At 49.2% G+C, this 10,896-nt stretch overlaps 1 long non-coding RNA gene across 1 annotated transcript; it reads left to right on the top strand.

Moving 5' to 3' along the window:
- The first annotated feature begins 868 nt into the window (after positions 1-868).
- LOC112395744 (uncharacterized) lies at positions 869-3,936 on the top strand. Its single transcript, XR_003002429.1, has 3 exons — positions 869-955; positions 2,905-3,088; positions 3,347-3,936. It is a non-coding gene; the product is annotated as an uncharacterized LOC112395744 (long non-coding RNA).
- The last annotated feature ends 6,960 nt before the right edge of the window (positions 3,937-10,896 follow it).

Genomic DNA, 10,896 nt, shown 5'->3' with positions numbered 1-10,896 from the left:
GCCCCGCAGGGTCAGAGACAACGTCCAGCCCCCAGGCCTGCAGGGTCCCTCTGTGCCCCCCACCCCACCAATGTGGGGTCCTAGCTCCACCCACTGCAGTTCATGGTCATCTTCCGAGTGCAAAGCCTTTGCTCAAATTGCCACCCCAGTGAGTGTATGACCATGACGGTCACTACTCCTGGCTCTAGTCCCCAGAGCTGCAGCTTTCCTTCTTGCGTGGAGTGGAGACCCCGGGAGAAATGTCCCTCACCAGCTGTGGGAGTGACGATGCTCTGTGTCACCAAGTCCAGTTTCATTTTTATATTCACACATGTAAAGTTGGGCCTTGGAAAGGATCTTTCCAAAAGGAAGACAGCATACAATTCTCTGATTAATCAGAGCAATAGTCAAATCAAAGAATTCACCGAAGCCACACTGAGGCCTGAATTATCAATTGTGAGAGACAGGACTTCTATCCAACCATATCAAACAAAGTAACTGGGTAACGTTCAAATGCTTATTTATTTGTAGGGCTGGGCCAAGAACGAGAAAATATCTAAATGAAAATTCAGAATCTTCTGAACTTGGCATTTCCGATGGATCTAAGAGCTCGCTTATGTTCAATCCACTGACTCCTAATTAGGAAAGGAGCAGAGAATTCCAAAGAACAAGGTCCCTTGCCTTTCAGAATGGTTATAGGACTTCCAGATGGCATATTGAAAGGTATGACAATGGAGGCAAGCCTGGGGGTGGGATAAAACAGGTGCTTGAAAGCCAAAATGAGATGCCATACAGCACGGTTTGAGTTAATAGCGGCAGCGGAAAACAAAACAACCCCTTGTGACCGCTCTGGGTTGAGAAAACAGTCAGGTCATGGGACCCATTCCTGCAGGCCCTGGAGCTATCAACGGCTGGGCAATGTGCTGAAACCTGGGAGGGAGCAGCCTGGTGACACTGAAAGGCCAGCTTGGGGGAGGTAAGGATGCCCCCACCACTTCCTTGCTGCACACCCACCTACAGAGAAGGGGTTTCTGAGAAGGAGCTGGGCGCACCTGGGCCAGGGAGGGGACGGCTGCCTCGATGCAGTGCACCCCTGCCCAGCACAAACACCCCCTTAACTGAGAAGCTGCGCTCTCCACCTCCCCCGCCCCCCCACCCCGAGCCTCAGATCCGATCAGCAGCGTTCAGAGGCTGCACACGTAGTGCGGAGGAAAGCACACGTGCTTGCGGGAGCAGACGCCCCTGCACCCAGCCCCCAGTGGTGATACTGTCTAGCTGTGGGTGTTGAGGAAGGCTCTCGAGCTCTCTGGGTCTGATCGTCCTCATCTGTAAGGAGGTTCGGGGATACCCACCTTGCAGAGGACCGAGAACAATGTAGCTCAACAGACTTAGCTCTTTGCATCCTCTCCTGTCCTTGGTTGTTCTCGAATCTCTCAGCTGGCCTCGGGGTCCCTGCCACCTGTGGGCGCCGAGGACAGGTCTGTGACTCACTGCTCTACTCCCCTTATGCCCAGCGTGGCTCTGGGCGGGTGTCCTTGAAGAATCTCTTCTTATCCACACCCGAGGCCTCGAATCCCCCATCCAATGCTCCAGCGGCCCCTCCCTGCAGCTCAAAGAATTTCCCCTGGGGACACCTCCCACCCTCTGCTTCAAACCTCCTGATGCCTGGCCAGGCTTCCTGGGTTCTAGCCACTGTCTCAAATTTCAGAGCTCCTCTTTTCTCCACTCTACTCCCTTCTTTCCTTCCTTTCGCATTAATCTGTTTGCCTTCTTTGTCTCCTCTCTCTCCCTCCTTCCTCCCCTTCCTTCCTCCCTCCCTCTCTCTCCCTGCCTCACTCCTTCCAGTTGATGAATGGTTTGCATGGCCCTCTGAGCTTTGATTTCATTTTACTCTCAAAGACACTGCCCATCACCTCATTCCCTTACTCCCAAATCCTTCACTCAGGGCCCTGGGAAGTCAAGTCCTCAGCCAGGCTCTGCTCCCTCCCCCAGACACTATCTGAAAGTTGGCAACTGTAGTGGACATTTGATTTGCAAAAGTGAAGTCAGGGGAGGTGGGTTTATTCTCTCCAGCGAGACCCTGGACATCTGCCTGCTCCAGGGCTGGTCTACCAGCCGTCCCTTCCAACCCCTGGACAAACTTGCATCCTTCCAATGTATCCTCTTCTGTTTAAGTTACTAGAATAGGTCCTTGTTGCTTCCAATCAAAGAACTCTCGCTGCATGAGTGAAGAGGGCAAGACACCCAGGACAAGAGGGAGCAGGGAATACAGGCCACAGGGGACCCTAGCTGAGGCCATTTCAGTCATCGAGGTGAGAAATGATTAGTGCTTACTGAGGCAGGAGCAGTGAGTGTGCTGAGAAGGAGATGATCAAAGGGCTATTAAGAAGGCAAGGAAAGCATTGGGTGTGGAAGATGAGCCCACCCCCAGGCTCCTGGTCAGGGTGTTAGATGGAAGGTGGGGCTCCTGCAAAGGTAGCACGTGTGAAATGTGAAAGCCTCACCAAATACTTGCTCTGGCCTCCAAGTCCTTGTGGATCCAACTCTTTTTCTCCCCAGATTGCAGATTTAAAGCCAAGGCCAGGAAAGCCTTGTTAAAGGCAGGTTTGCTCTGATTCCTGGGTCCAGGAACTAGAAGGGCTCATTGATAGGCCAGGGATGTTCCCCTCCTAGGCTGTCTGCCTGCGGCTGGAAGACTTCTCTGTGTCTGGGGGACTACGCAGTTCCCAGGCCCGCGCGTGGCACGGGGTCTCTGGGAAGACACAGAACGTGTCAAAACAGACGGCATGTGTTCCTTCAGCCACTGGAAAACAGAGCCATGGACAGACCAAGAGGAAGCTGCCGACACTGGAGGTGCGTAAAAGGTGGGCTTGAACACAGTCACCCTGGAACAGTAGTGTTCCGTGCGTCCCATCCCCTTTTCAGAGCTACAGCAAAAACCCGAGAAAATAAAGGTGCGTGATTCAGGGTGAGCCTCAGCCTCCTCCACCAGGACACCTGGGAAGTGGTCCTCGGGTGATCAGGGGCCAGCCTAAAAACGAGCTGACAAGGAATGCTGGAATACTGAGGCCGGGAAGACCCAAATCATGTCAGCGTCTGGACAATGAGGGTAAGTGAGACTCTGAACCAGGGGGAGGGCAGCATTTACAACACTGGGCTGCTGTACAGACAGATCACATGGCAGATGACCATTCGCTTGACCTCTGACCTTGGAGAGCTCACTTCGCCTTTCCCAGGCTCGGTCTCTCCTTAGCGTTGTGGATGCGTAAAGCATTGACAGAGTCCTGACACATGGTAAATGCTCAATAGATTGGAGCTTTTACTTTCCTAAGACATCAATCTCTCTTTCTTTCCTTTCTCTCTAAAGGCGAGGCATTGCCCCACAACCTGCATCCCGCACAGCAGCAAGGAGTCCAAGGAGATGGCATTCTCCTCCCACCCCTGCCAGTGACCAGCTGGACTTAAGCAAGTGTTTCACCTCTCCAGAACTGAGCTTCTCCTCTCCTAACGAGTGGTGAAAAGGGATGATGTACGGGGGCCACTTCCTGCAAAAACGCATGGAACTGAAAGTTCTGCACTGCATGGTTCTCCACAGTATGTGCTCGCGCAGCTGTGTAGTCTCAAGGCATCAGGAGTTCCCCAGCGGCTTTCATGCACAGGTAATGGGAAGGGTTGCCTTCACAGCTTAGTGTCAGTACCCAGATATCCTCGTGATAAAGTCAGCTTCGGAGTCTAAACTGCAATGTGCTCCAGGTTCAACAACTCAGTATGAGAGAAGAAGTCTTAGACACTCTGGGAAAACATCACTTCTGAAAAAGAAAAAACTAGCAAATAGTCCCAACAACATTAATGGATATTTTTATTATGTATAAATAATCATGAGAGACAAAAATCGTATCCCTCTTTTCCCATTATTAGTATTTTTTAAATGCACAAAACTTAATAAAACTCATAAAATGTCCCTAAATACTACTCCATTGCCATTTAGTCTTGTTCACTGATGACATTTCTATTTCCTTTAAAGTATTCTTATAAGACTTCTTCTCCATGTCAACTCACAGTTGGCATTTATGTTGTCTGCTTCCCCTCCTTATCTCTGTGACACTGAATTCTGGAATTCAGTCTTGGTAAGTGTCTGTCCTGAGAAGATGGATAAATTGTATCTGGAAAATCCCTTGAGATGTCTGCTCACGTCATGATTCTGCTGTTTTAACAAGCATCAGTGCATTCACGTGGCTCAGAGGAGGGCTCTCGTCACTCTTCAGTTCTAACACCGGCAGGTCCCACTGTTTAAAGGGCAACCTAGTACTATGCGCCCAAAGAAAACAGAGGGGCAGTGGGAGGGGGCAGCTAAGAGTCAGCCTGCGTGGTTTTCACTGAGGTCACATACATCATTCCAACACCAGGTCTCTGATTCATTGATACCAACTGAGGGTCCAACAGTTCAATTCAATTCTGACACTAAGTACCCGGAGCCGATGCAGATCCCACAGGTTAAGGGCTCAGTCCCACAAGACTGTCCCCACTTTACATACCAGCTGCAAACAAAGTCCCCAGACCTGCCCTTCTGCTTGGCTGACTACAAATTCAGGGTTCCCATGACCCCCTCAGGTTTATAATTTGCTAGAAGGAGTCAACTCTACTTACAAGTACAATTTTATGATGTATGCTGGAAATCATGGCCGTTGGTGATTGAAGTCAATCCGCAGACCCTCTACCCTATGCAAAGGTCAGGAGGTGAAGCTGAAAGTTGTAACCTTCTAATCAGGTGGCTGGTTCCTCTGGCAACCAACCCCCATCCTGAAGCTCTGTAGGAGCTGCCAGAATCAACTCATTAGCATAAATTCTGGTGTGGTCAACTCATTAGCATAAATTCTGGTGTGTTTGAAAGGGGCTTGCTATGAATAATAAAAAGCGCTCAGGAAATTCCTCAGGTTTTAGGAGCTCTGTGTCAGGAACCAGGGACAAAGATCAAAATCCTATTTTGGGGGCTTCCCTAGTGGCGCAGTGGTTGAGAGTCCGCCTGCCCATGCAGGGGACATGGGTTCGTGCCCCGGTCCGGGAAGATTCCACATGCCGCGGAGCGGCTAGGCTCGTGAGCCGTGGCCGCTGAGCCTGCGTGTCCGGAGCCTGTGCTCTGCCACGGGAGAGGCCACAACAGTGAGAAGCCCGCGTACCGCAAAAAAAGAAAAAAAAAAATCCTATTTTTGATTATAACACACAGCCAGAGCCGGGCTGGAATGTCAGAGGTGCCAGGTGTCACCTGGCTGACTGGGCAAGGTACTCACTCTCTGTGAGCATTGGGTTCCTGGTCTGTAAACAAGATATCCTCAAACCTAAAGGTAGGGTGGGCTGTGAGCATCGGGAGGATAGTGTGAAAACGCCAAACAAGTGTGAGTTAAAACTCTCCATGATGACGTTCTGTTTCACATCTGGCTAAAATCAGACCCAGTCAGAGTTCTCCACCATAACCCTAAGTGTAGATTGCCACACCCACTGAAGAGAATTGTTTGTTAGTTTCTATAAAGGTAAACATACATCTACCCTATGACTCAGCAATTCCACTCACAGGTATTTACCACAAGAAATAAATACGAATGGGTAAATGAATTATGGTATAATAAAAACAGATATAAAAACCCAAATGGAAGAATCTTAAATTTTTAAGAAGCCAGACAAAAAGGATACATACCTTATGATTCCATTTAGATTAAATCTAGAATAGTCAAAACTAATCTCTAACACACAAAAGTAAGAACACAGTGGTTGGGTGGTTGATTGGAGGGGGTACAGGGAGCTCGCTTGGAGATTGAAAATGTTCTAGCCTTTGTTTTGAGTGGTAGTTACATAGATATATATGATTATCAAAATTCTCCAAACTGAAAGATTAAAATCTTCCATGGTACTGTATATTGGTTGTGTCTCAATTTTTTAAAATCTTTTAAAGCTCTCTCCATGAGGATCATGGACCTAGGCACTGAATGGATGAATGGAGATCTGTCTCTCGGTGGGAAGAGGGGGCCCTGGGCTATAAAAGACAAAGTGGGGTCCATGTCTAATTCTACAACCCAACCCTCAATTCATTGCCAGGGACTTGCTAAGGAAGGGTTCCCATGCAGTTGTGGACATCTAAACTTGCCTACAGAGGCAGTGTCTATGAAATGCATTCCCTGAATCAGGATTCTTGCCTGCCTCCCCCAATGCTGAGCTCCCACACCAGAAACTCCTGGGACATAACAAGGAATGTCATTCATCTCTGCACCCCCAGTACCTGGCTGGGGGCAGGCACACCACAGGCGCTCTATAAATTCTTAACTATACTAAATTGCTAAATACCAAGGTCAGCAGCTATGGATGACTCAGAAAAGCCAGTCTTTGGCACCAAAGTATCCAGTTTGTCAACATGCATTGACTATGTTAACCATATAACTATACAATTTCTACCAATCAACAGTGGCAGGGGTGGGATAGCTTTCTCCTCATGCCACACACCAAAGAGACAACAAATGCAGCCCCTCACTCAGAAGCTGTGTTCTAAGGGAAGCAGAGAGATGGAGCATTGATGTTAAGATATACAGATTGCCAACCTCTCTCTCTCTCTCCCTCTCTCTCTTTCTCTCTCTCTCTCTCTCTCTCTCTCTCTCTGAGAACTTCTGGCGTGCTGCCATGCTGATCAGAATAATCATATAAGCATTTGGTGAAGTGATTTATTAGGGGGTAAAAAGCCACGTGAGGTCCTTCTCCACTCACCTCACTTCTGCTTTCTGCAACTTTCTTTTGCACTGAAGTGTGGGGAAGAGATAGAAGTAGAGGTTACAACTCCTGCTTCCGACCCATTGATCCCAGGATAAAGTCTCCCACCAGCAAGTCCCTTAGGTAGGTCAGAGTTGAGGGTACCTGCACCATTCCCAGCATCACCATGGAAACATCTCCACCTCTGGGAAATAATGAAAATTGCTGGTATAGAGTGAACTATATTTAAAAAGACAGAGTTAGCCCTGAGAGAGGAGTGATAAAGGGATCATTTTAATTAGGAAGTAAGAGGTCATACCACCCACAGGGGTTATGCAGATGTACGCAAGCACCATTTACAAATCTAATATTGAAGTTGAGCTCAGCAGTTTGGAGTACCTATTAACCACACTCCCGTGACATTCACCTACCTGGTGTACATACATTGAATTTTGCTACAAATAAGGGCTCTCGTCCTGCACGGCTGTTGTTAAACATTTACCAGCCAGCATGCTATTATCCCAGAACCCTGTGTACCTGCAGGAACTGTTGACCTTTACACTGGAAAGTGGTATGGTTTAGTCCATATCTCTGAACGACCCCCTGGCTGTAGTGTGGCATCTGGAGTGGCAGGTGGAGGGGTGAGAGGTGGGGAGGTCAGCTGGCTGTCGATGGCACACATCAGAGGATAAGCAGACAGCCCTGGGGTTGGCCACAGACACAGGGGTGATAAAGAGGAGGCAGATGAGGGCAACGCCAGGAAGTGGGAACAGCAGGGCTTCTGCTGACCTGGGAAGAGCTGAAGGAAAACTAGAAGCAAAGTCTGCTCTGAGGTTGTGAATCTGAGTGATGGGTAGATAGTGATGTCACAGAAAGAGATTATACTGGGGACCAGGATCGAGAAAAGATGAGTCTCTTTGAGCTGTTTTGAAATCAAAGTAATGGGTGGTACCCCCTGACCCTGAACATAGGGTGTCAGCCTAGCAGAGATTGGAGGAAAGGTGTCCGTGTCCTTCGCTAACAGATCATCTCCCCTGCTCAGCATGTTTTCACCTTGTTTTATGATCTGAGCATCAGAGCTGGAAGAATGTTTGTGACCCTCAGACCCTCTCACCTCACTGAGCAGATGAGATCATTAGGAGATAAGCAGACCCCAAACCTGTCACTCCCAGGCCAGTTCCAAAACCCTGACACACCCCAAACCCAGGGCTGGGACAGGGGTCTGTTAGCGGCAGGACGTGCCCTGTCAGCAGGGGGGCAACTTGATCTGCCATCAACTTCAACAGGACAGGCCCTTGTGCTGGACACAGGGGTGAAAGTGAAGGTAAAATGTCATTCCCAGGGAGCTCCAAGGGCAGGGAGGAAGCACCAAAGGGAGAAGAAAGCCACTGCAAGGGGCCTGAAGATTAGCCTGGAGCCAGCTCTCACCTCCTGCCCAAATGTGCCCAGGCTTTGGCTCTCAGCCACCCTGAGAGGGACAGGGCGAGCTTCCACTCGGGCCCAGGACTGAGAGGCAGAAGAGTCTGGGTCCAGCGGGAGCAAAGTAAGAGAAGAGGCCACATCTGTCCAGGTACCGAGGTGTGCTGGGGCAGGGTCAAGGCAGGGCGAGGCAGCAGGCTAGAAGAATCCAGCCACTTCGAAACGGGTGACTCCAAGGGGGAGGCTCTGCAGCCACCAAAAGAGTGCCGGTGCTCAGGGGGCGGCTCTCCTGAGGCCATTTATCCTGGTTTGGAGCATGAAAGGCTTCCGATTTGTGGGGTCCCCACTCACCCATCCAGGCCGAATACAGGGTGGCAGAGCCAGAAGGAAGAGAGGCACATGTCCTGTGTCGGCCCCCCGACAGCTCAAAGAGAATAGTTTGCGTCTTCATTTGTTATAAATGTCTCTTGTGTGCCAGGCACTGTTCCAGGCACTAGGAATACTAGGGTGAGGGACCCCACAAAGTCCCTGCCCTGAGAGAATGCATATGCTAGTGGAGGGGAGACAAACAGTAAGCAGGCATACAAATGAGAATACGTATGTATGTGTTAGGGAGAAACTAAAGGAGAATAACAGACCCTGGACAGATTCCTCGCACCCTATTTACTCACCCATAAAATGGGACTGATGTCCCCCCCACAGGACCGTGGTGAAGCACAGGTGGGACGTGATGGAGTCCACCCCAACCCTGGAGGGAGGGTGACTGGGGCAAATTCAACCACTGGCGCTTTTGCCCTTTTTACTGTGGTCAATATACATAAAATTTACCATTTTAAACATTTTTAAGTGGCTTTTAGTGCATTCACAAGGTTATGCAACCATCACCGCCATCCAGTCCATCCCCAGAGCTTTCTCATCTTCCCAACAGAAACTATACCCACTAAACAATAACGCCACACTTCTCCTGCCCCCAGCCCCTGGCAACGTCTATCTTACTCTCTGTCCCTGTGAATTTGCCTGTTCTAGGACCTCATAAAGGTGGAATCATACAGAATTCGTCCTTTCGTGTCTAACATTTCACTTAGCTTCACCTACAAGAGGAATCACTGGATCTCACGGTAATTCTGTGTTTAGCTTTTTGAGGGACTGCTGTTTTCCAAAATGACTCCCACCAGCAGTGCACAAGGGTTCCAATTTCCCCACATCCTGGCCACACCTATTATTCTCCATTTTTTTTAGTAATAGCCATTCAAGTGGGTGTGAAGCAGTCTTTTGCTCTCTTTTATATAATCACCATAATTATTGTCAGAATGTTTCCTGCATATATGTTCGTGACATGCCTGCATTGCTCTGTGCTCTATTCATTTATAGTACACATTTTTTGTCCGGGGTTGTATACACCAGCCTCTGCACTCTGTACCTTATGGGCAATTTAAGGCATTGTCAAAGGTCTTCCCAAATGTATAACTGTCTCTATGCTTCTTTCCATGGAAACAGAAGTGTCAGGGGACGGGCAGCCTCTATAGAGAGCTTGGTATTGTGTCACTTTCAGACCTAGGATGTTAAAAGCCAGTCCTAGCCCTCTCCTCCCCCATCACCCTGCCACTCCTGTCCATGCTAAACCCTGTGCCCAGGAGGAAGGCAAGGCCAAGGGCAACTCACCCAGGCTTCACACTCATATTTATGAGCCATTGCTCTTTTTCTAAACAATTGGAACCAATGTGAGTGGGTACAGAACAGGGGAAATATAGAGCCTTTAAACAGTCCCTGGCCAGACTCACCTGGTCCCCCAGATCTGATCCTCTGTGATCCTCAAGCTCAAACAATAAATAACACAGGTCCTGGAGCAGGACAAACTCGCAGGTGTCATTTATATCTCAAAATCCAAGCAAGATCCAAAGAGCAGCCAGGCCTACAGATGTAAATCCCAGCTCATTCATACGCTGACGTTCCATGGTCTGAAAAAAAAAAGCAAGAAGGTGCTTTCCTGGGTAAGAGTTCCACAAAGCGAGGTCTTGAACTCCCAGGGAGGAGCACTTCCCGGCACTTCAGCGAAAGCGAGGCAGAGACTGGGGGAAAGACATCCGTGTCCTTGGCTACAGGTCGTCTTCCCACTCAGCAAGTTTTCACCTCGTTTCACAGTCTCAGGGTATCAGAGCCAGAGGGATGTTGATGATCCTTGGACTTCTCACCTCATCACACAGATGAGATCATCGAGGCCCAGGGTTTCCATGCAGTAAGCTGCCCCAAGCCTGTCACTCCCAGGCCAGCCCCTTGACCCCGACACGCCCACCAACATCTATGAAGGGCGGCACCTATCCTTCCTCAAATGGGAGACTTTGAGATCATTGTTGACACGTCGGTTTTGTTTTGTTTTTTAAACTGACATTTGAGTCCCAGCTGATTCTTTTAGCAAGAACAAAACGTTGACATGACAATGGGTGGGTTCAGACATGAGACCCCCCTCAGTGCAAATATGAAATACATCATTATGAATTATGTATTTCATAATGATGTATTTCATAATGATGTATTTCATATGGCAGGCTCAAAAGGGGAAAAGCCAAACACTGATCATAAAGCGACTAGAAACTGAAACTCCTCCTGTGAGGCAGGAGAAACTTCCTTGGAAGAAGACAGGGCCAGCTTCCTGGAAGCACACACACACCCCCCAAGCTCGTGGGACCAGAGAGATGGAGTGACCCCACTGGGGAGGCCCACAGCTGTCCTGAGTAGCAGCTACACCTCTGCTCCATGAGTCCCCTG

This window comes from Neophocaena asiaeorientalis, unplaced genomic scaffold (genome assembly GCF_003031525.2).
Source record: "Neophocaena asiaeorientalis asiaeorientalis breed wild unplaced genomic scaffold, Neophocaena_asiaeorientalis_V1.1 scaffold202, whole genome shotgun sequence".
NCBI lineage: Eukaryota > Metazoa > Chordata > Mammalia > Artiodactyla > Phocoenidae > Neophocaena > Neophocaena asiaeorientalis.
This window is presented reverse-complemented; position numbering and strand designations above follow the sequence as displayed.